This window comes from Sus scrofa, chromosome 2 (assembly GCF_000003025.6).
Source record: "Sus scrofa isolate TJ Tabasco breed Duroc chromosome 2, Sscrofa11.1, whole genome shotgun sequence".
Lineage (NCBI taxonomy): Eukaryota > Metazoa > Chordata > Mammalia > Artiodactyla > Suidae > Sus > Sus scrofa.
Genome location: NC_010444.4, coordinates 55554990 through 55576250, shown reverse-complemented (window position 1 = coordinate 55576250; position 21261 = coordinate 55554990). Strand labels below are relative to the sequence as shown.

General features: G+C 35.8%; 1 pseudogene; it reads left to right on the top strand.

Moving 5' to 3' along the window:
* Nucleotides 2904-3822, top strand: LOC110259602 (annotated as a pseudogene).

Below are 21261 nucleotides of genomic sequence, written 5' to 3'. Positions count from 1 at the left end.
TAATAATTTGTATAGCGGTATTATATTGTGCCATATATATTGCTATGCACTTGTATATATTTTCTTTTCTAATCAACAATTAATCCTGAGATCAATAATACATTTCATCCAATTTTGTACATAATGAAACTTATATTTAAACAGATTTCCATTTAGATTGCTTAAATTCTTCCAACTAGTTTTTGGTGATATAGGTATTCAAATTCAAGAAGCCTATACCTTAATTCTGTAATTTTATCCCATAAAATCAAAGAGGAAAATTCTATTTAAGGACCAGGAATGCAAATACTGCTGTCGGTTATCTAAATTTTAATGCGCCTTATTAGTGACTCACATAAATTTCAGGACTTTAAATTTCCTACTATTTAAATTTGAAATGTATAGGTATTTTTCATGACTTTTTATTTGGAAACATAAGATATAAATAAATTATCTGATGTTACCACAATGATCTTTCTTTAATAACTATTTGTTTAAAATAATGCCTCCTTAAATTTTAAACTCATATAAGACTTTCAAAATCATACTTCAAGTACCTCATAATATAAAAAGTATGTTGAGACTTGTCTTAAGCATGAGCATTAGTTGATGGTTTAGATTCTAATAGAGAACACACAGTGAGCCCTAATAGAACAAATGAAGATGGTGTTGGAACAGTACTGTAAAATATGAACTTCCAAATTGGAAATAAGGAAACTAACCCCACAAGGATTGTGGTAACTTGTTCAAATCTCACAAATACTTTCTAAGTGATTTTTGAGAGTTTGGAATTTTGTCTTCATGTTGTCTAAGTATTCTATTATTCACATCTACCATATTGGCCCTGACTCTGGGCTGGATTAATTGGAGGAATTTTGTATTCTGTTACATGTATTTTAGCAAATGCATAAAGACATCCCCATCTATCCATATCATGTAATAACAAAAATGAACTTTAAACATTTATATGGTTAATATATTTCATAATCATAGATGCAAAAGATAGTTAAAGAATAATACCAAACTTACCATGATCAGAAATTCAAACAATTTATGCATCAATGACAGCAGTTTTATTACAATAATATTCATATGGTTTAACATGATAAAATCTACCAAGTTGCTCTAGCCTGTCAATATTATTAAATAAATAATAACATATGAGTTTCTCAAATATATGTAATACTCAATGTAAACTTTGCTTCAAATTTTATTCTATAACAATTCCAAAATTGTTAATATTTTAAATAGACTGGAGAAGATATTTAACATGCATATAAAGTCAGAACAGTATCACAAAGAAAGATATATCCATAGGGAAAATTCAGACAATTAAATAGAATATATAGGCGGAAGATGTTCACAGTGAATTTGGAGAAGTAATCCAACAGGTTAATGAATAGTTTCAGCTCCCTTTTAAAGTTTGCTCTGGGAGTTCCCATCGTGGTGCAGTGGTTAACGAATCCGACTAGGAACCATGAGGTTGCGCGTTTGATCCCTGCCCTTGCTCAGTGGGTTAACGATCCGGCATTGCCGTGAGCTGTGGTGTAGGTTGCAGACGCGGCTCGGATCCTGCGTTGCTGTGGCTCTGGCATAGGCCGGTGGCTACAGCTCCGATTGGACCCCTAGCCTGGGAACCTCCATATACCGCGGGAGCGGCCCAAGAAATAGCAAAAAGACAAAAAAAATAAAAAATAAAAAAATAAAGTTTGCTCTGAAAGAAAAAGACAAACGTCAGATAAGAGAGAAATTAATTTTCATATAAGTCCACTTCAATTACCATAGACACCACAGGTAACAAACATGGATGCTAGAGGGTCATTGAAAAGGTAAGTAATTCCTGGAAGTAACCAAAATGTTTCATATTTATGTATAGGCAAAGCAATATCTCAGATTAATTTGAGTGATAAATTTTTTGGCTAAATCTTAATTGATCACCTAAATACCTAATTAATCAATTAAAAGAGTATAGTAAGAAATCTTCTAATTAATAATTGAATTGGTTAATAAATTAATATAGTTCTACAGTTAAGAAAATGTGATTACTGGTCACAAAATGTAAAAGATTGCAAGTAAGATCAATTTCTTTATGCTCCTTTAGATTATGTTTTATATGAATGTATTAACTTTTTGTAATGCATAAGACTCAGTCTCATTTTGTGATTACATTAGGTAAATGTTAAATTTTGAGAGGTCTCTAAACCGAGTAAATGTCCATGTAATCAGGAAGACCAGGCATGGTTACATGAGGCATATGGTGATGAGTGCCCCTGAGTAGTATCTGCAGTAAATAGAAACATGGTGTACTGAGATCATGGGCTCCCTGCAATTGTGAAACAGGGAAGATTAGCCACATTTCCTCCCAAGGAAACTGAGTTTGAATAGTTCTACATTTTTTGTGTGTAATTTTGTAATCAAAAAGACATCTTAACGTCAAAAGAACTCTTGTGAAACTAATTTAAACAAATATAAGGGAAACATGCAATAGTTATAACATCAGAATTTCACATCAATAGTGACTAAAATGGATGAAGAGCTTGTAGCTGCTTCAATACAGAAGCCCCCAAATTACAGAAACTTTTGATTCTATAATAACATTTCCTAATACCATGAGTAAATTACATGTGACATATGGACAAAATATAGAGAGATAATAGAAAAGTAATTTGTACTATTATTAATACATGTTATATAATATATTTGGATCAAAATTAATGCATAATTACAAAGTCATGGGTGATAGGATGCTAGGGCAAAAATCATGTTGTGAATTGAAAGATTAAAGTCATAATTATTCCTCCAAGTCCCATTTTTTCCAACAGCATTTGAACAAGTTTTCTTAAGGAAATGCCCAAGCTTCCTTTTCAGCAGATCTCATGTCCTAATCATCTGCTTTCTTCCAGGAATAACTGGAGCTATGGAAAATGCAAATGACACCACAGGAATTCATTCTTCTAGGGCTCATTAACCACACACAGACCCATCTGTTCCTCTTTTCCATAGTGCTCATGACCTTTCTCAACTCCCTGATGGGCAATGTCTTCATGATCTTGCTCATTCACGTGGATCCCCGCCTGTGCACACCCATAGACTTCCTGCTTAGCCAGCTCTCCCTCATGGACATGATGCTGGTCCTCACTATTATCCCCAAAATGGCAGTCAACTACCTGATGAACACCAGGTCCATTTCTCCGGCTGGAGATCTTCCTGTTTCTCACTCTGGGAGGGGGCAAGTTCTTCCTCTTAGTAGCCATGGCCTATGATTGCTATGTGGCTATCTGTCACCCCCTGCGATACCCAATCCTCATGAATCAGAAGCTCTGCTTGCACATGACAGCAGGCTTCTGGGTTTTGGGAGGAGTAGATGGGTTGATGCAGGCTGCTGCCACCCTGAGCTTCCCTTACTGCCACTCTTGGAAAATCAACCACTTCTTTTGTGAGGCACTGTCACTCATGCGCCTTGCCTATTCAGACACTACGATTTTTGAGTTTTTCATGTATGTCTGTTGCATTTTGATGCTCTTGATCCCACTGTCTCTCATTTTGGCCTCCTACAGTCTCATCCTGACTGCTGTGCTTCGCATGCAGTCCACTGCTGCCAGGAAAAAAGCCTTTTCCACCTGTTCCTCCCACCTGGCTGTGGTGGGGCTCTTCTTTGGCACCATCATGTTTATCTACATGTGGCCCAAATCCTACCATTCAGTGGCCTATGACAATGTGGTCTCTGTTTTTTATACAATTTTCACACCTATGTTGAACCCCCTTATATATAGTGTGAACAATAAAGAAGTTAAGGGGGCTTTGAGAAAGTGGCTGGAGAAACATTTTTGGTGGCCTCAGTAGTGAGCATTATTTGACAGAATTTCATCACCAAAATTAAATTAAGATTACAGAATTTGTTTTGTGTTAATATGTTTTGTTTTCAGTTTGCCTGTTTGCATTTCTCTTTCAAATTATTTTAAATTTGATACATTAATAAAAAATTATACTTATGCTTACTGTACTTAGAGGTAGTATTTTTGTTTTCTGAGCTTTGGACTCCAACCATAAGAGTAAATGACTGAGTCACTATAGCACAAGCTACGCTAGATATCAACCATATAATTTGCATTTTTTGTGATATAAATCATTTATTATTTTGGTGATGCATTATTTTAAAAGTGCATAATTATTTTGAAGAAAGAAATGTGGACCTAACTTTATAATTTTCATAAAATAAATTTCAAATGAATAAATAAACAACATGAATATAAAGACATCTGTATAAGGAAGATACAGGAAATATTTGTCAAAATTGTTTCAAGGTAAGAACTATCTGCTATAACACAGGATTTAGAAGAAATCCTCAGGTAAAAGATAAGCAGATTGGACTAGAAATATTTAGGTATTGTTAAAATATTTAGTGATTATGATAGGAAGTAGTCAATAATTTGAGATGAAATAACACTAATTAAAACTCGATTAATATGTGATAAATATCATCACATAAATTACTATAGATAATACATTTATTCACACTAGTACTTAGAGGAAAAAGTCAAAGTATTTTTTCACTTGATACAAAGAATATCTAATTTCTACTATATATTATAAAGATTTAAATAAACATCTTTGAGCACAAGGAAAGCCTTAAGACTACCTGAAGTTTTCAATTTTTTATGGTTAATGGAAGAAAGTTAATATTATTGGAGAAGTTTTATACTCATGATCTATTGGTAACTTTAAGATATTTTATTTTTAAGAAAGGGAGGAAAATATGAAGGAAAGAAAGGAAGGAAGGAGGAAAGAAGGAGAAGGAAGGAGGGAAAGAAAGAAACACGAAAGACATATACTGTACACAATTTGATTTGAAGGCAATGTCAGTTTATTTTTTTTCTTTTTTTTAATTAAAATATATTTGATTTACATGCTGTGCCAAATTCCGCTGTAAGGAATGTCCATTTAGAAATGAAGAAAATCAAATTAAATGAGTCTCCTGAAAAGTTCCTAATTGTGGTTCAGCTGGTTAAGAACCAAACATAGTATCCCTAAGATGTGGGTTGTTCACTGGCCTTGTTCAGCGGGTTAAGGATCTGGAGTTGTTGTAATCTGAGGCATATGTTGCAGATGTGGCTCAGATTCTGAGCTGCAGTTGCTGGGGTTTATGTAAGCCAGCCCAGAGCTTCAGCTGTGATTTGACCCCTAGCCTGGGAACTTCCATATGATGCAGGTGTGTACCGAAAAAGAAAAAATGAATTTTTTTTTTGAAAAAAGGGTCTCCTGACAAAACTTATTAAAATGTAAATTTTAATAACATTTGAATGAACTAACACATCTCATTCATTTAGCTATCTTATATAAACTTAAATAAAACACCTCATCTTTAGATTTTCAAGGATAAAAACCAGACATTTCCATAGGTACAATAATTATGATTTCACTCTTAATAAAATGTCAGATCCTTAAAGCTGAAGTGCTAGATTAGAATTTTACACTTAATCTTTCTTTCCGTTAAAGTTAACGAATTAGAGTATGACAAGAAAACACTATGTCAATATCTGACTTCACACATCAATTTCCTACATAATTCATTCTAAATATATACAACAAAGGAACTAATACTATATCCCAGGCCATGGGCAATTACATGCTTTAGTCTTTAATCACTTGAAAATTATTTACGAGAGTATACTTGAGTGATACACAGATTGAAGTATATGGACTTATGTAATTATTTATGCCAATAGATGTGTATATAGATTTATATATTATTATATGTAAATTCTTTACATGCATAAATTATTTAAATATGTATTTATATATGTAATCTATTATTAGAATATGTATATTTTCATTCTCTCTCTTGGAAGTGATACATGCTGAGTGGCAAATTGACATTGGTCAGTTGGAGATGTTAAATGGTTGTCAAGATTCACTGTTTCTAGTGAATGGAGAAATGAGAGATGGAGGCAAGATGGTGAAAGAGTAGGGGGACATGCTCACCCTCTCCCACAAACACAACAAAAAAAACACATCCACAGGTTAAACAACTTGCACAGAACAGCAATCAATCGCTGCCAGAAGACCCTAAAATCCAATAACAGCAAGAATCTCATGACATAACTGGGTAAAACAAGAGAAAAGAGAGTGACAGAAGGTGAATCCAAACTGGACAGGCACTCCTTAAAGGGACCTGTGGAGGAGAAAGGGACCCCACACCCTGAAAAGTCACCTACTCAATGGAAAGAGCAACCAAATTGGAAGAATCTCCCGATGCAGATTTCAGTAAGTCAGAGTTCTGAAAAGCAGAGTGAGAACCAAACAGATCATCTGAACTACTGGCATAGTCACCAAGAGACTGAGATGCTTGGGTGGTGGCTGAGCACCAAGACCTCGTCTCCAGAGGTTAGTCCCCTGAAAGGGGCTGGGGTGGGCAGTGTGGAGACTGCTTGGGGAGGTCTAGGAACTGGTCTGTCAGGTTTGATGGGGCAGAGACTGCCTGGGAGACTAGAAAGCAGAGCATCGTGGGGGGAATATGCTAAGGGCTGTGAAGTGGAAAGCCACATCAGAGGGAACTTGGGAGAAGAGCTGGAACTGCAGGAGAGACAAGGCACCAGTGTTGGGGAGGGGAGAGAAGAAGGGGTGGGCCCCCATAGAATACTCCCCATGCCACAGCAAGCTCACTGGCCCACCAGCTATTTGAAAGCTGTTCTTCCCAGTGCATCCTCCCTCCCCCTACCTCATGCACATGCCAGACCTGAGGCTGCCTGCCATCCCAAAGGGCATGCCCCAACAATTGCCAGAAGCCTACCACTGCAGGGGCTTTCCCTGCTCTGGCCTGCTTGCCCTCTGGAGGGGCTACACCCCCGCAGAGCAGCACCAAACACCACCACCCCCCGGGAAAAGGCCTACAACCTAGAAAAGCTAGAATAAGCTTGGCCAGGCTGTGAAAAACCTGCCTGTATTCTCAAGCAGTCCTTCTAAGTTGGGCTACCCTGGGGAAGAGCCTCATGGATTCTCAGTGGCCCAGATAGATGCTACAGCCCTCGGGGGGTGCTTCACTCCCATGGAACAGCTGCCCAGCACTGCCAATCCCCTGCAAGAGCCCCCACAGCCGTGAAAATCTAGAACAAGCTCAGCCAGGCCATGAAAAATATGCCTACATTCTCAGGCAGTACTTCCAAGTTGGGCTGCCCTGAGGAAGAGCCTCTTAGGTTCTCAGTGGCCCAGCTAGCTGCTCCAGCCCTCAGAGGGGTGCTGCACTCCCATGGAACAGCTGCCAAGCACCGCCAGTCCCCTGCAAGAGCCCCCACAGCCCAGAAAAGTTAGAACAAGCTTGGCCCAGCCGAGTGAAATCTGCTTCCACTGAGGTACGGACCTCCCAGTCCTGTCTGCCCTCAGGAAGTCCTCCTTTGCTTCAGAGACACCCTGTCAGCCCTGCCCACCCTCCAGAAAAGCCACACTGCCTCAAAGAAGACTGACCAACAACACAGCCCTCAGGAAACATTCCACAGCAGTGCCAAGGCAAACACTGCCTGGCCACTGAGAGTACATCTCCACCAGGAAAAAGAAAACAACAAGCAAGATGAAGAAGCTGAGAAACCACTCCAAGTTATATCAACAGAAGACTCACCTAAAGCAGTCAACAATGAAACAGAACTCTGCAGCCTGACAGACATGGAATTCAAAAGAAAAATAATGAAAATACTAAAGAAATTAAGAGAAGATATGAACAGTAATACAGACACCCTCAGAAAGGAACTAGAAAATATAAGGAGGAGCCAAGAAAAACTAGAACATTCATTTGCAGAGATACAAACTGAACTTAGGGCAGTAAAAACCAGAATGAATAATGCAGAAGAACGAATTAGTGATATGGAAGATAGAATAATGGAAATCACCCAATCAGGTCAGCAGACAGAAAACCAAATAAAAAAACAGGAAAGCAATATGAGAGATCTATGGGATAATATAAAGCAGGCCAATATACGCATAATAAGAATTCCAGAAGGAGTAGAAAAAGATAGGGGGATGGAAAATATATTTGAAGAAATTATTGCTGGAAACTTCCCAAATCGAAAGGATACTGAGTTCATGATACTGGAAGCACAGAGGGCCCCAAACAAGTAGAACCCAAAAGACCCATACAAAGACACATTATAATAAAAATGGCAAAATTTAGTGATAAAGAGAGGATCCTAAAGGCAGCAAGAGAAAAGCAAAATGTTAGCTACAAGGGAACCTCCATAAGATTATCAGCTGATTTCTCTACAGAAACTCTACAGGCCAGGAGGGAATGGCAAGAGATATTTAAAGTGCTAAAAGGAAAAAAAAATGCAACCTAGAATACTCTATCCAGCAAGAATATCATTTAAAATAGAAGGGGAAATAAAAATTTTTCCAACAAATAAAAGCTAAAAGAATACATCAATACAGAACCCAGGCTAAAAGACATATTAAAAGGGCTTCTCTAAACCCCCCAAAAAAAGAAGGAAAGAAAGGGAGGAAAAAGGAAAAAAAAAAAAAAAGAGGAAGAACTATGCTGGAGGAAACCACATCAGAGCGAAGTCACTCAAATAAGCCAGCATACAGATTTAATCATGAACATGTTTCAAACAAAATAAATTAAAAAGGAAAAAACGAGTCATCACAATCATAAAACGTGGGCAAGGGAAGTAAGGAAATAAATAGACCCTTTTTTGTTTGTTTGTTTGTTTCTCTTCTTAATTTTAGTATAGTAATGCAGTGCTTGAACCTAAAGGACCATCAGGCTAAAACACACAATTATAGGAAGGGGTTACATACTTAAAAAACAAGGCAACCACAAGCCAAAACCAAACATTGCATTTGCAAAAAATGAAAAAAAAAATAAACAACACTCAAGCAGGAAATAACCAGAGGCCATCCAACCAAAATAAGAAAAGAAGAATGGAGAACTATAGCATCAACTGGAACACGAGGTTTAAAATGGCAATAAATAATCATCTATCAATTATCACCTTAAATGTCAATGGACTGAATGCTCCAATCAAAAGACACAGAGTGGCTGAGTGGATAAAAAGGCAAAAACCTTCAATATGCTGCCTACAAGAAACTCACCTTAGGACAAAGGATACATATAGATTGAAAGTGAAAGGGTGGAGAAAAATATTTCACGCCAATAGACATGAGAGAAAAGCAGGAGTCGCAACACTCATATCAGACAAAATAGACTTTAAAACAAAGGACATAAAGAAAGACAAAGAAGGACACTACTTAATGATTAAGGGATCCATCCAAGGAGAGGATGTTACTATCGTCAACATATATCCCCCAAATACAGGAGCACCCAGATACATACAACAAATATTAACAGACATAAAGGGAGAAATTGATGGGAATACAATCATAGTAGGAGACTTTAATACCCCCCTCACATCAATGGACAGATCCTCTAGACAGAAAACCAATAAAGCAACAGAGATCCTAAAGGAAACAAAAGTTAGACTTCATTGACATCTTCAGGACACTACATCCAAAAAAAAAATCAGAATACACATTCTTCTCAAGTGCGTGTGGAACAATCTCAAGAATAGACCACATATTGGGACACAATGCTAACCTCAACAAATTTAGGAGCATAAAAATTATTTTAAGTATCTTCTCTGACCACAATGCCATGAAACTAGAAATCAACCATGGGAAAAGAAATGAGAAAAAACCTACTACATGGAGACTAAACAACATGCTACTACAAAACCAATGGGTCAATGAGGAAATCAAGTAAGAAATTAAAAAATACCTTGAGACAAACAATAATGAAGATACAACCTCTCAAAATCTATGGGATGCTGCAAAAGCAGTGCGCAGAGGGAAATTTATAGTGATACGTGCCTTTCTCAAAAAAGAGGAAATCAGACCTAAAGTCAGCAGAAAGAAGGAAATTATGAAGATCAAAGGAGAAATCAATAAAATAGAGATTCAAAAAACAATAGAGAAAATTAATAAAACTAAGAGCTGGTTCTTTGAAAAGATAAACAAAATTGACAAACCCCTGGCTAGATTCACTAAGAAGAGGAGAGAAAGAACTCAAATAACCAAAAGTATAAATGCAAAAGGATAAATCACAACGGATACTGCAGAAATATAAAAAACTGTAAGAGAATACTATGAACAACTCTATGCCAACAAATTTGACAATCTGGAAGAAATGGACAGTTTTCTCAAATCTTACAGCCCCCCAAAACTGAATCAAGAAGAAACAGACCAAATGAACAGACCAATCACTAGAAAGGAAATTGAAGAAGTCATAAAAACACTCCCTACAAATAAAAGTCCAGGACAAGATGGCTTCACAGACGAATTCTATCAAACATATAAAGAGGATCTGGTGCCCATCCTCCTTAAACTCTTTCAAAAGGTTGAAGAAGAAGGAATACTCCCAAAGACATTCTATGATGTCAACATCTCCCTAATTCCAAAACCAGACAAAGATAACACCAAAAAAGAAAACTATCGGCCAATATCATTGATGAATATAGATGCAAAAATTCTCAACAAAATCTTAGCCAACCGAATCCAACAACATACCAAAAAAATTATACACCATGACCAGGTAGGGTTCATCCCAGGTTCACAAGGATGGTTCAACATTCACAAATCATTCAACGTCATACACCACATTAACAAAAGAAAAGCCAAAAATCATATGATCATCTCAATAGACACAGAAAAAGCATCTGACAAAGTCCAACATCCATTCATGATCAAGACCCTTGCCAAAGTGGGCATAGAGGGAACATTCCTGAACATAATAAAAGCCACTTATGACAAACCCACAGCAAATATAATGCTCAATGGGGAAAAACTGAAAGCCTTCTCACTCAAATTTGGAAGAAGACAGGGATGCCCACTCTCAGCACTGCTATTCAACATAGTTTTGGAAGTCCTATCCACAGCAATTAGGCAAACAAAAGAAATAAATGCATCCAAATAGGATGAGAAGGGATAACACTGTCACTGTATGCAGACAACATGATACTGTACATAGAAAACCCTAAGGACTCAACCCCAAAACTACTTGAACTGATTAATAAATTCAGCAAAGTAGCAGGATAGAAGATTAACATTTAGAAGTCAGTTGCATTTCTGTATACCAGCAATGAAATATTAGAAAAGGAATACAAAAATACGATACCTTTTAAAATTGCACCTCACATGGAGTTCCCGTCATGGCGCAGTGGTTAACGAATCCGACTAGGAACCGTGAGGTGGCGGGTTCGATCCCTGCCCTTGCTCAGTGGGTTAACGATCTGGCGTTGCCATGAGCTGTGGTGTAGGTTGCAGATGTGGCTCAGATACTGCGTTGCTGTGCCTCTGGCATAGGCTGGTGGCTACAGCTCCAATTAGACCCCTAGCCTGGGAACCTCCATATGCCGTGGGAGCGGCCCAAGAAATGCCAAAAAAAAAAAATAAAATAAAATTGCAGCTCACAAAATCAAATACCTCGGAATACACCTGACCAAAGAGGTAAAGGAACTCTATGCCAAGAACTATAAAACTTTAATCAAAGAAATCAAAGAAGATGTAAAGAAATGGAAAGATATTCCATGTTCATGGATTGGATAAATCAACATTGTAAAAATGGCCATACTACCCAAAGCAAACTACAGATTCAATGCATCCCTATCGAATTCCCCATGACATTTTTCACAGAACTAGAACAAACTATCCAAAAATTTCTATGGAACAGCAAAAGACCCAGAACCACCAAAGCAATCCTGAGAAACAAAAACCAAGCAATCCTGAGATATACAAACCAATCCCGAAGTCTGGGAGGCATAACTTCCCCAGACTTCAAGAAATATTTCAAAGCTACAGTCATCAAAACAGTATGGTACTGGTATCCAAACAGACAGACAGACCAATGGAACAGAATAGAGAACCTGGAAATAAACCCTGACACTTATGGTGAATTAATCTTTGACAAGGGAAGCAAGAACATAAAATGGGAAAAAGCAATGAAACTAGAACACACCCTCACACCATGCACAAAAATAAACTCGAAATGGCTGAAAGACTTAAATATAAGACAGGACACCATCAAACTCCTAGAAGAAAACATAGGCAAAACACTCTCTGACATCAACATCATGAATATTTTCTCAGGTCAGTCTCCCAAAGCAACGGAAATAAAAGCAAAAATAAACCAATGGGACCTAATCAAACTGAAAAGCTTTTGCACAGCAAAGGAAACCCAAAAGAAAACAAAAAGACAACTTACAGAATGGGAGAAAATAGTGGCAAATGATGCAACTGACAAGGGCTTAATCTCTAGAATATTTAAGCAACTTATACAGCTCAACAGCAAAAAAGCCAATCAATCAATGGAAAAATGGGCAAAAGTCCTGAATAGACTGTTTTCCAAGGAAGATATGCAGATGGCCAGCAAACACATGAAAAAATGCTCAACATTGCTGATTATAAGAGAAATGCAAATCAAAACTACCATGAGATACCACCTCACACCAGTCAGAATGGTCATCATTAATAAGTCCACAAACAACAAGTGCTAGAGGGGTTGTGGATAAAAGGGAACCCTCCTGCACTGTTGGTGGGAATGTGAGCTGGTACAGCCACTATGGAGAACAATTTGGAGATACCTTAGAAATCTATACATAGAACTTCCATATGACCCTGCAATCCTACTCTTGGGCATATATCTGAACAAAAGTTTCTTTAAAAGAGACACATGCACCCGCATGTTCATTCCAGCACTATTCACAATAGCCAAGACATGGAAACAACCTAAATGTCCATCGACAGGAAATTGGATTAGGAAGAGGTGGTAAATATACACAATGGAATACTACTTGGCCACAAAAAAGAACGACATAATGCCATTTGCAGCAACATGGATGGAACTAGAGACTCTCATACTGAGAGAAATGAGTCAGAAAGACAAAGACAAATACCATATGATATCACTTATAACTGGAATCTAATATCCAGCACAAATGAACATCTCCTCAGAAAAGAAGCTCATGGACTTGAAGAATAGACTTGTGGCTTCCAGACAGGAGAGGGAGGGAGTGGGAGGGATCGGGAGCTTGGGGTTATCAGACACAACTTATAATAGATTTACAAGGAGATCCTGCTGAATAGCATTGAGAACTGTGTCTAGATACTCATATGGCAACAGGACAAAAGGTGGGGAAAAAAATGTATACATGTAAGAGTAACTTGATCCCCTTGTTGTACAGCAGGAAAAAAAAAAAAAGAAAAAAAAGCGCCAATCATGAAATGTCTTTGTAAATTAAAAAATGTTTATAAGAAATAAAAAAATTAAATAAATAAAAGCTCTGTATTCAACCCCAAAAAAAAAAAGAAAAAAATATATATGTTACTAGGTCACTTTGTTGTGAAGAAAAAATTGACAGAATGCTGTAAACCAAGTATAATGGAAAAATGAAAATCATTAATTAAAGATAAATAAATATAAAAAAGAAAAATGAATTACAAAAAATTATAATTTCAAACTACAGAAATATATTTTATCACATTCCATAAGGCCAGAAATCCAAAATCAGTGCCATTGGTCTGAAATCAACATGTTAGCAGGTCTGCACTACTTCTAGAGGACACAGAAAACAATCTTTTTCCTTGTCTCTTCTAGTTTTGGATGGTTCCTAAACTTTTCTGTCTTGTGGCTACATTACTTGTACATATACACATATGTACTCCTATTACATATGTATGTGATATATATGTGTGTGTATGTGTACATATAACACATACATGTGTATGTATATATCACATACATATATACATATGTCTATCTATATATGAAGGTTAACATTCTTTCTAGTTCATATTTTGTAATCAGCAAAAGTTGTAATTTATTAATGAGCCAATAAATGATTTATAATTTTTTCTCTGAAAACTAAGTGAATTATAATGCAAAATCTAATTCAGAGTACAGGTCTACATCAAAAACAAACTTAAATGTTCTTGATTTTAATTATTTTTGCTTCATGCTAACACTGTTTTTTTTTTTTTTTTTTTGTGGTACTCCAGTTCAGTTCAATACTGAAGTATAAATTTTCCTAAATTTTAAAGGAAAAAAGTGCTAACACATTCACTATATGCCTAAAGGACAACTGCCATATTAATCATCTAATCTATTTTCTTTGAGACTTATTTGCTTAAATTGTCTAAGTTTCCATGAAACTGGGAAAAAATGAAACTTAAGTGGTTACAGCATTTGCATTGTACCTGTAGGATTTTCAAAACTGTTGAGTATCCCACTCCCATGACTGATGTAATATTCTTAAGATTTTTTTTAGAAAAAAATCAATGCATCATGGCTCAGCAGGTTAAGGACACAACATAGTCTCAGTGAGGATTCAGGTTTAATAATTGGCCTTGTTCAGTGGGTTAAGGATCCAGCATTGCCACAAGCTAAGGCATAGATTGCAGAGGCAATGCAGACCCAGTGTTTCTGTGGCTGTGGAGTAGGCCTCAGCTGCACCTCCAATTCTACACTTAGTTTGGGATCTTCCATATGCCACAGGTGTGGCTGTTAAAAAAAAAGTCATTGATCTGTTTAATATAGTACATCTCCTAAGTCATGAAATTCCTCAAAAGATCATATGTTTTTGTTCAAAAATGTATCATCTAGTTATTATCGTATATAGTCTAGTCTCTATGTATTTTTATTTTATTTTATTTTTGACTTTTTTGTGGCTGCAGCATAAGAAGGTTCCCAGGCTAGGGGTCCAATCGGAGCTGTGGTCACCGGCCTGCATCACAGCCATAGCAACACAGGATCTGAGCCATGTCTTCAAGATCTACACTACAGCTCATGGCAACACTGGATCCTTAACTCTCTGAGCGAGTCCAGGGATCGAACCCTCATCCTCATGGATGCTAGTCAGGTTCCTTAACCACTGAGCCAAGATGGGAACTCCTCTCTATATTTTTAAACAGTGAGAAAGAGTTAAGTGATATTTTATAAAAACCTATCAGTTAAATAGGTTTTCTGAATGTTTTCATTTGATCACACCTAGTTTCAATATTCACATTATTTTATTTATTTTGAGAGCAGAAAACATCTCCAACAAACCATCATCCTCAAGGTGGCTAATGTGTTTAATTTTAGACAAGAGACTAAATTTTCCCAAAAGGATTTTTGCAAACAACATATTAAGTTCCTTCATGTTTAGGCAGTCTGACCATTTAATCTGAGCCTTTAAAAGAACTGCATAAAGTTGAGAAGGTGAACTTTTTATTTAAAATTTATTCTCCAAGCTGAGTTTTTCATGCTAAATGATTGAAGGCTTATTGTCTGAGACAAAAAAAAAAAAAAAAAAAAAAAAACAATAATCCTACAAATTCATAGTGTGGTAATAGTTCCTAAAGAGTGTTTCAAATTCAAGAGTGTAAATAATTTGGATTTTCAAGATCTGTTTTATGCTTCTCTATAGTAGCACCACATTAAATAGCTTAATTATTAAGACTATCTGCAGTAATTTCTATATTATCATGGTTTCTATGATGCTCAGTCAATACAAATTTATTTTAAAGGACCATCAAAAGAGGGAGTTCCTACCATGGCTCAGCGGAAACCAATCTGACTAGCATCCATGAGGACGCAGGTTTGATTTTTGGTCTCGTTCAGTGGATTAAGGATCCAGCGTTGTGGTGAGTTGTGGTGTAGGTAGCAGATGCAGCTCGGATCCTGTGTTGCTGTGACTCTGGCACAGGCCAGGAGCTCCAATTCAACCCCTAGCCTGGGAACCCCCATATGCCATGTGTATGGCCCTAAAAATAAATTAACTAACTAACTAACTAACTAAATATCAAAAGAGGAATTGCTGTGATGCTGTAACTATAACCACACAGTGGTAGAACAGAGAATCATTTTTACACCTAATTTTTCAGATCCATCTCCAGCTTGTTGATTACTATTTTATTTTGAGTAAAATATCCTTGAAGAATAGCTTTATCTCTGTATAAGAGGCAATGTATCTCAGTGGAAAGGAACTTTCTTTTATGAAATGAAAGACATTGATATGTCTAACTAATGGAAATCATTTGCTTTCTAGGTGACCATTAAGGATGTGGATCAATAAAGACAAAGAAGTCTCATTCACATTAAAATTATTTAATATCATATAATTGTTTATACTGCTGATTCCTCTGAAGTTCAGAAGACATTATAGTTCATAGGTGAGTCATGTTTGAATTATCTGTCTACACTCAGATGTTATATGTAAAATATTACATTTATTTAAAAGACTATGTACAGTTTAATATTATTTTTTTAATGTGGGCTATTTCTGGGCTCAGTAGGTTATATAGGTATTATATGATTTCTGCAAAAAGAATGTAAAGGTATATATTTGAGATGTGCTTGTTCTTACATTGAATTTGAATCATCTTAGGATTACAAGGGCAAAGGTTCTGGGAAGCATCTTGGTGCAGTGAGTTAGGACCTATATTCTGTAGTCCTCTTTATCCTATAACTAAAAGAACATGGCCCTAAAACATGCTTGTTTTCCTAACTAAGGAAAGAAAACATGTGTTTCCTCTTTATTTTATCCAAAGTGTTGTTTTCAACAATATTTTGGATTTGAGCAATGCATGTAAAACAGGCAGAGGATTTCAAAAGATACAAATACATAGTGAAAATTTTATGCAGTTCTATTAAAAGTAAAATATTTGGTTGTACAGCTCCATAGCAGTGCTAGCAATTATTAACACTTCCCTTTTTAAAACTTCATTTTATTGTATACCTGCAATATTGAGAATAGAACACATTTTCTATATCCATGGCTTTCAACTATACGTATTTCCCCAGTTTCCATCCATCTCTTGAAATGAATTACTCATACTTGTAAATTGACTCTACAATAAATATTTTTAAAGAAACAGAATTCAAAATTCAAAGGTAAGTTAGAGAGCAACAATGGAAAAATAAATGTGGGTGAGGATAAGAATCTGAAGAGGCTGTATTATGATAAAAATAAGTAGACATTTAATTACTTCTTTGATAAAGCTGTTTAGACAGAAATTTGTGAGTTTTTATTTATGAATCTAATAATAGGTAACAAGTTCTCAAATCTACCACACTAAATAAAAATATTAGCATTGCTTATCTCCCCCTGCCAAAGGTTTTGGTTTTGGTTTACAGCACACTTTACATTGATATTATTTTAATTGGATTAGCTCATATTGAAGGTCCAATCTATTAGTTCATGCACTGCAGCTACATTGTAATTAGACACTTTTAGGATTGTGATTTGTTTAAATCTATTGGTGATCGTAAAATCTTTCAGTTTTCAATATATTTCTTTTATATTAAAATGTCAATTTAGCCTCTTATTTGGAATCTTATCAAAATTTCATTGGGAATCTTATCAAAATCGGGGAAGTGACTTTGGATGTTGGAAGAGGAGGCTGGGATTTGGGAGATTTCCTTTAGTTGAAAGGAGATGCAGAATGTTTTGGGGTTCTTCTGAACATTTTATTTTAGCACTTTTCCTTCATCTATCAGCTATTTCTAATAACATATAATAGGGTCATGAATAAGATTGTGTTCTTCAATATTATGGAGAGGTTTCTATACCATTCAATGTTTTTAATACTTACCACAATTCATGTTACCTCTGGAAATGGAGGTGAGATATAACCAGATTAAATAGTTTTATATATATATATATATATATATATATATATATATATATATATGCTTAACAAAAGTCCTCAGAATTATGTCCTTATTGGCAGAATGACAGGTATACCTTTTAAACTCAACAGAAATTTAAAGTATGTTCAATACGGCACAAAATCATGGGGAGTCAAATGTAATTAAAACATCGGTTGGCCAAAAGCAAGTCAGAGCTGAGGATAGTAGCTATATATATTCTCTAAAATTTGTTGTGTGTATAAAGATTCTAATTAAACCCAGAATATCCATGCCTTATTCACTGAAAGTAAAAATAGACCTATATCAGACCAAATCACCACTATTTTAATAATTTATCTCCATAGACTTTAGTACATTGTATTTCCTCTTCTTACATTCTTGTCAGCATTTTTCAGCTTTTTGGAGCTTGACTTTTTTTTTTTTTTGGCCATCCAATGACATATGGAGTTCCCAGGCCAGGAGTCAGATCCGAAGCACAGTTGTGACCTATGCCTGTGGCAATCCACTGAGCCATCCAGGAATCTGAACCTGAGTCCCAGGCCTCCAGAGAAGCCACCAATACCATTGTACCACAGTGGGAACTCCTGAGCTTGATCATTTTATTCCAGGTGTTTATTAACAGAAACACAATAGACTCTGAAATATAGGACCATGAAATTTAGGTTGGATTTCCATTAATTGGTTTACTAAGAAATACTATTTGATGAATTTATTCTATCCCATAAATCACAAAGTATGTGTTATTGTGTTTATGTTAAAAAACATAAACCAGTTTTATAATAAATAGATTATAATATTTAATTATCATTATTGTTGATGTAAAAGTATTTTAGACTACTTCATGGAGAAAAATAGTATACAGGGATGTCATTAGTTTCAGTAATATTCAAAACACAATCATTAACTCGGTCATACTTTATTATTATCATGTTTATTTTCATCTTATTTCCTGGGCTAGGACACTCAAAAAATTGTAATAGTGATGTTAGAATGCCTAGTAGGTTTTGTTTTCTGAGTTAAACACACATCCATTTTATTTTTGTCAATGCATTTACTGATTCAAATATAAACACAGTTTGAGTAACAATATACAATAATATGAATGTTTAATAGTATTTGAATTAATCACTGATTTTGATTAGATCAAACCAGCTTCGTAATACATTAAAGTGTGTATATCTTTCTTATTAAACTTACCAATATCTTTATTTTTTAGTAGGACTTTTCATTTTGTATAAATTTGTCTGATTATAGATAATTACAACTTTATGGTAGGTAATGGAATTCTATTTGTCATAATAGTATTAGGATTTGCATGTCTTTATTCAGAAGAGTTTTTGTCCACCCTCTTCCGAAGTGTCCATTGAAAATATTTTGAATTTGTTATCTTTGTTTTATATACATTTTATGTTTTATCTATATTTTATAATGAGACTTTATCTAACACTTCCAAATTTGAATTAACCTGTTTTCTCAGTCCCTATCTTGATTGAGAAATGATAGCTTTTTCTGTCATTTCTTTCATACATAATTCAAATTAAAAATCTTCCTGTCAATATTAAAGAACGCACTCAAGATCAAAGTAAAACAGTTTGGATTCTGAGAGAGAAGGAGAATGTTGAAAAGCATTCATTTTGATCGAGTAATTTTATGGGTCTCTGGAATTCTACTACTTAGGAGAAGAACTTCATGGGAATTTCCTTTTTCTTTCTTTTTCATACTTTGTTCTTTTTTATTTCTGTAGCATGTGGAAGTTCCCAGGCTAGGGGTGAAATAGGAGGTGCAGCTGCTGGCCTATGCCACAGTCACAGCAATGCAGAACCTGAGCCATATTTGTGACCTATGCCACAGCTGTGACAATGCCATATCCTTAACCCACTGAACTAGGCCAGGGACTGAACCTGCATCCTCACGGACACTATGTGGGATTCTTAACAAGATGAGCCACAATGGGAACTCCCATGGGAATTTTTTTTTCATTTTTTTATTATTAATTTTTAATAGTTATTTTCCCAATACGAATTTTTTTCTACTGTACAGCATGGTGACCCAGTTACACATACATGTACATGTACTATTTTTGTACATTATCATGCTCCATCGTAAGTGACTAAACATAGTTCCCAGTGTTACACAGCAGGATCTCATTGCTAATCCATTCCAAAGGCAATAGTTTGTATCTATTAACCCCAAGCTCCCCAACCACCCCACTCCCTCCCCCTCCCTCTTGGCAACCACAAGTCTATTCTGTAAGTCCATGCTTTTCTGTGGAAAGGTTCATTTTAACCCTATATTAACATTCCAGATATAAGTGATATCATATGTTATTTGTCTTTCTCTTTCTGACTGACTTCACTCAGGATGAGAGTGTCTAGTTCCATTCATGTTGCTGCAAATGGTATTTTTTATGGCTGAGTAGTATTCCATTGTGTATATATACCACCTCTTTCTAATCCGATCATCTATTGATGGCCATTTGGGTTTTTTTCCATGTCTTGGCTATTGTGAATAGTGCTGCAATGAACATGCAGGTTCATGTGTCTTTTTTAAGGAAACGAATTTTTATTTTCTATCCAGCTATTCCATTTGGAATATTCAGATTGTACTATCAAATTTTCAGTGGGGAGCCAGGTGCTTCCTAAACATATACTTCCCTCTTGTTCTGGATTTTTCTATTGATCTTGGGAGGTATTTTATGTTATGTTCAAATACAGTCTTACACATGTAGATAATTTCAGATAAATCTGGGATATTTTATTATTTCTCTTTTAGGTTATTATTATTGTATGTTTTTATTTTTGTGTTCAGATTATATTTCATGATAATTTAAGAAATTGGAAAGAAGATGTACATGAATTCTTGTATTCATGATGACATATTCACAAGTTCTTCCAAACTTTTCTCAATTTGTGTTACAGATTCTCACTTATTAACCTTTTTTAAAATATTTTATCAAAATACCCTAGTATAGCAGACTATTTTTAATACATCTTCCAGTCTACTTACTTTGCCTAATCCCTCCCATTCTGGTATGCAGAAAGCCTAGCAGTGTTATATAGTCATGTAAACTTTTTTTTTTTTTTTTTTTTTGTCTTTTTGTCTTTTGTCATTGTTGTTGTTGCTATTTCTTGGGCCGCTCCCGCGGCATATGGAGGTTCCCAGGCTAGGGGTTGAATCGGAGCTGTAGCCACCGGCCTACGCCAGAGCCACAGCAACACAGGATCCGAGCCGCATCTGCAACCTACACCACAGCTCACGGCAACGCCGGATCGTTAACCCACTGAGCAAGGGCAGGGACCGAACCCGCAACCTCATGGTTCCTAGTCGGATTCGTTAACCACTGCGCCACGACGGGAACTCCCATGTAAACTTTTGATGAAGAAAATCAGTTTGGTTCATATTTAGAGTTTCAGAAGTTATATGTGTTCTGTGCCCACAATAGAGAAATATAATAAATGCTGAGAAGACTTAATGCTGTTTAATACTTTTAAATATTTTTAGAACAAGAGGCCTCTATTTAGGAAGACATTATTTGCTCTGAAAATACATAGACCAGGTTTGTGTCAGAAAATAAAAGAAAAATTATATTTGTTACCTTTAAATTAACCATTTTG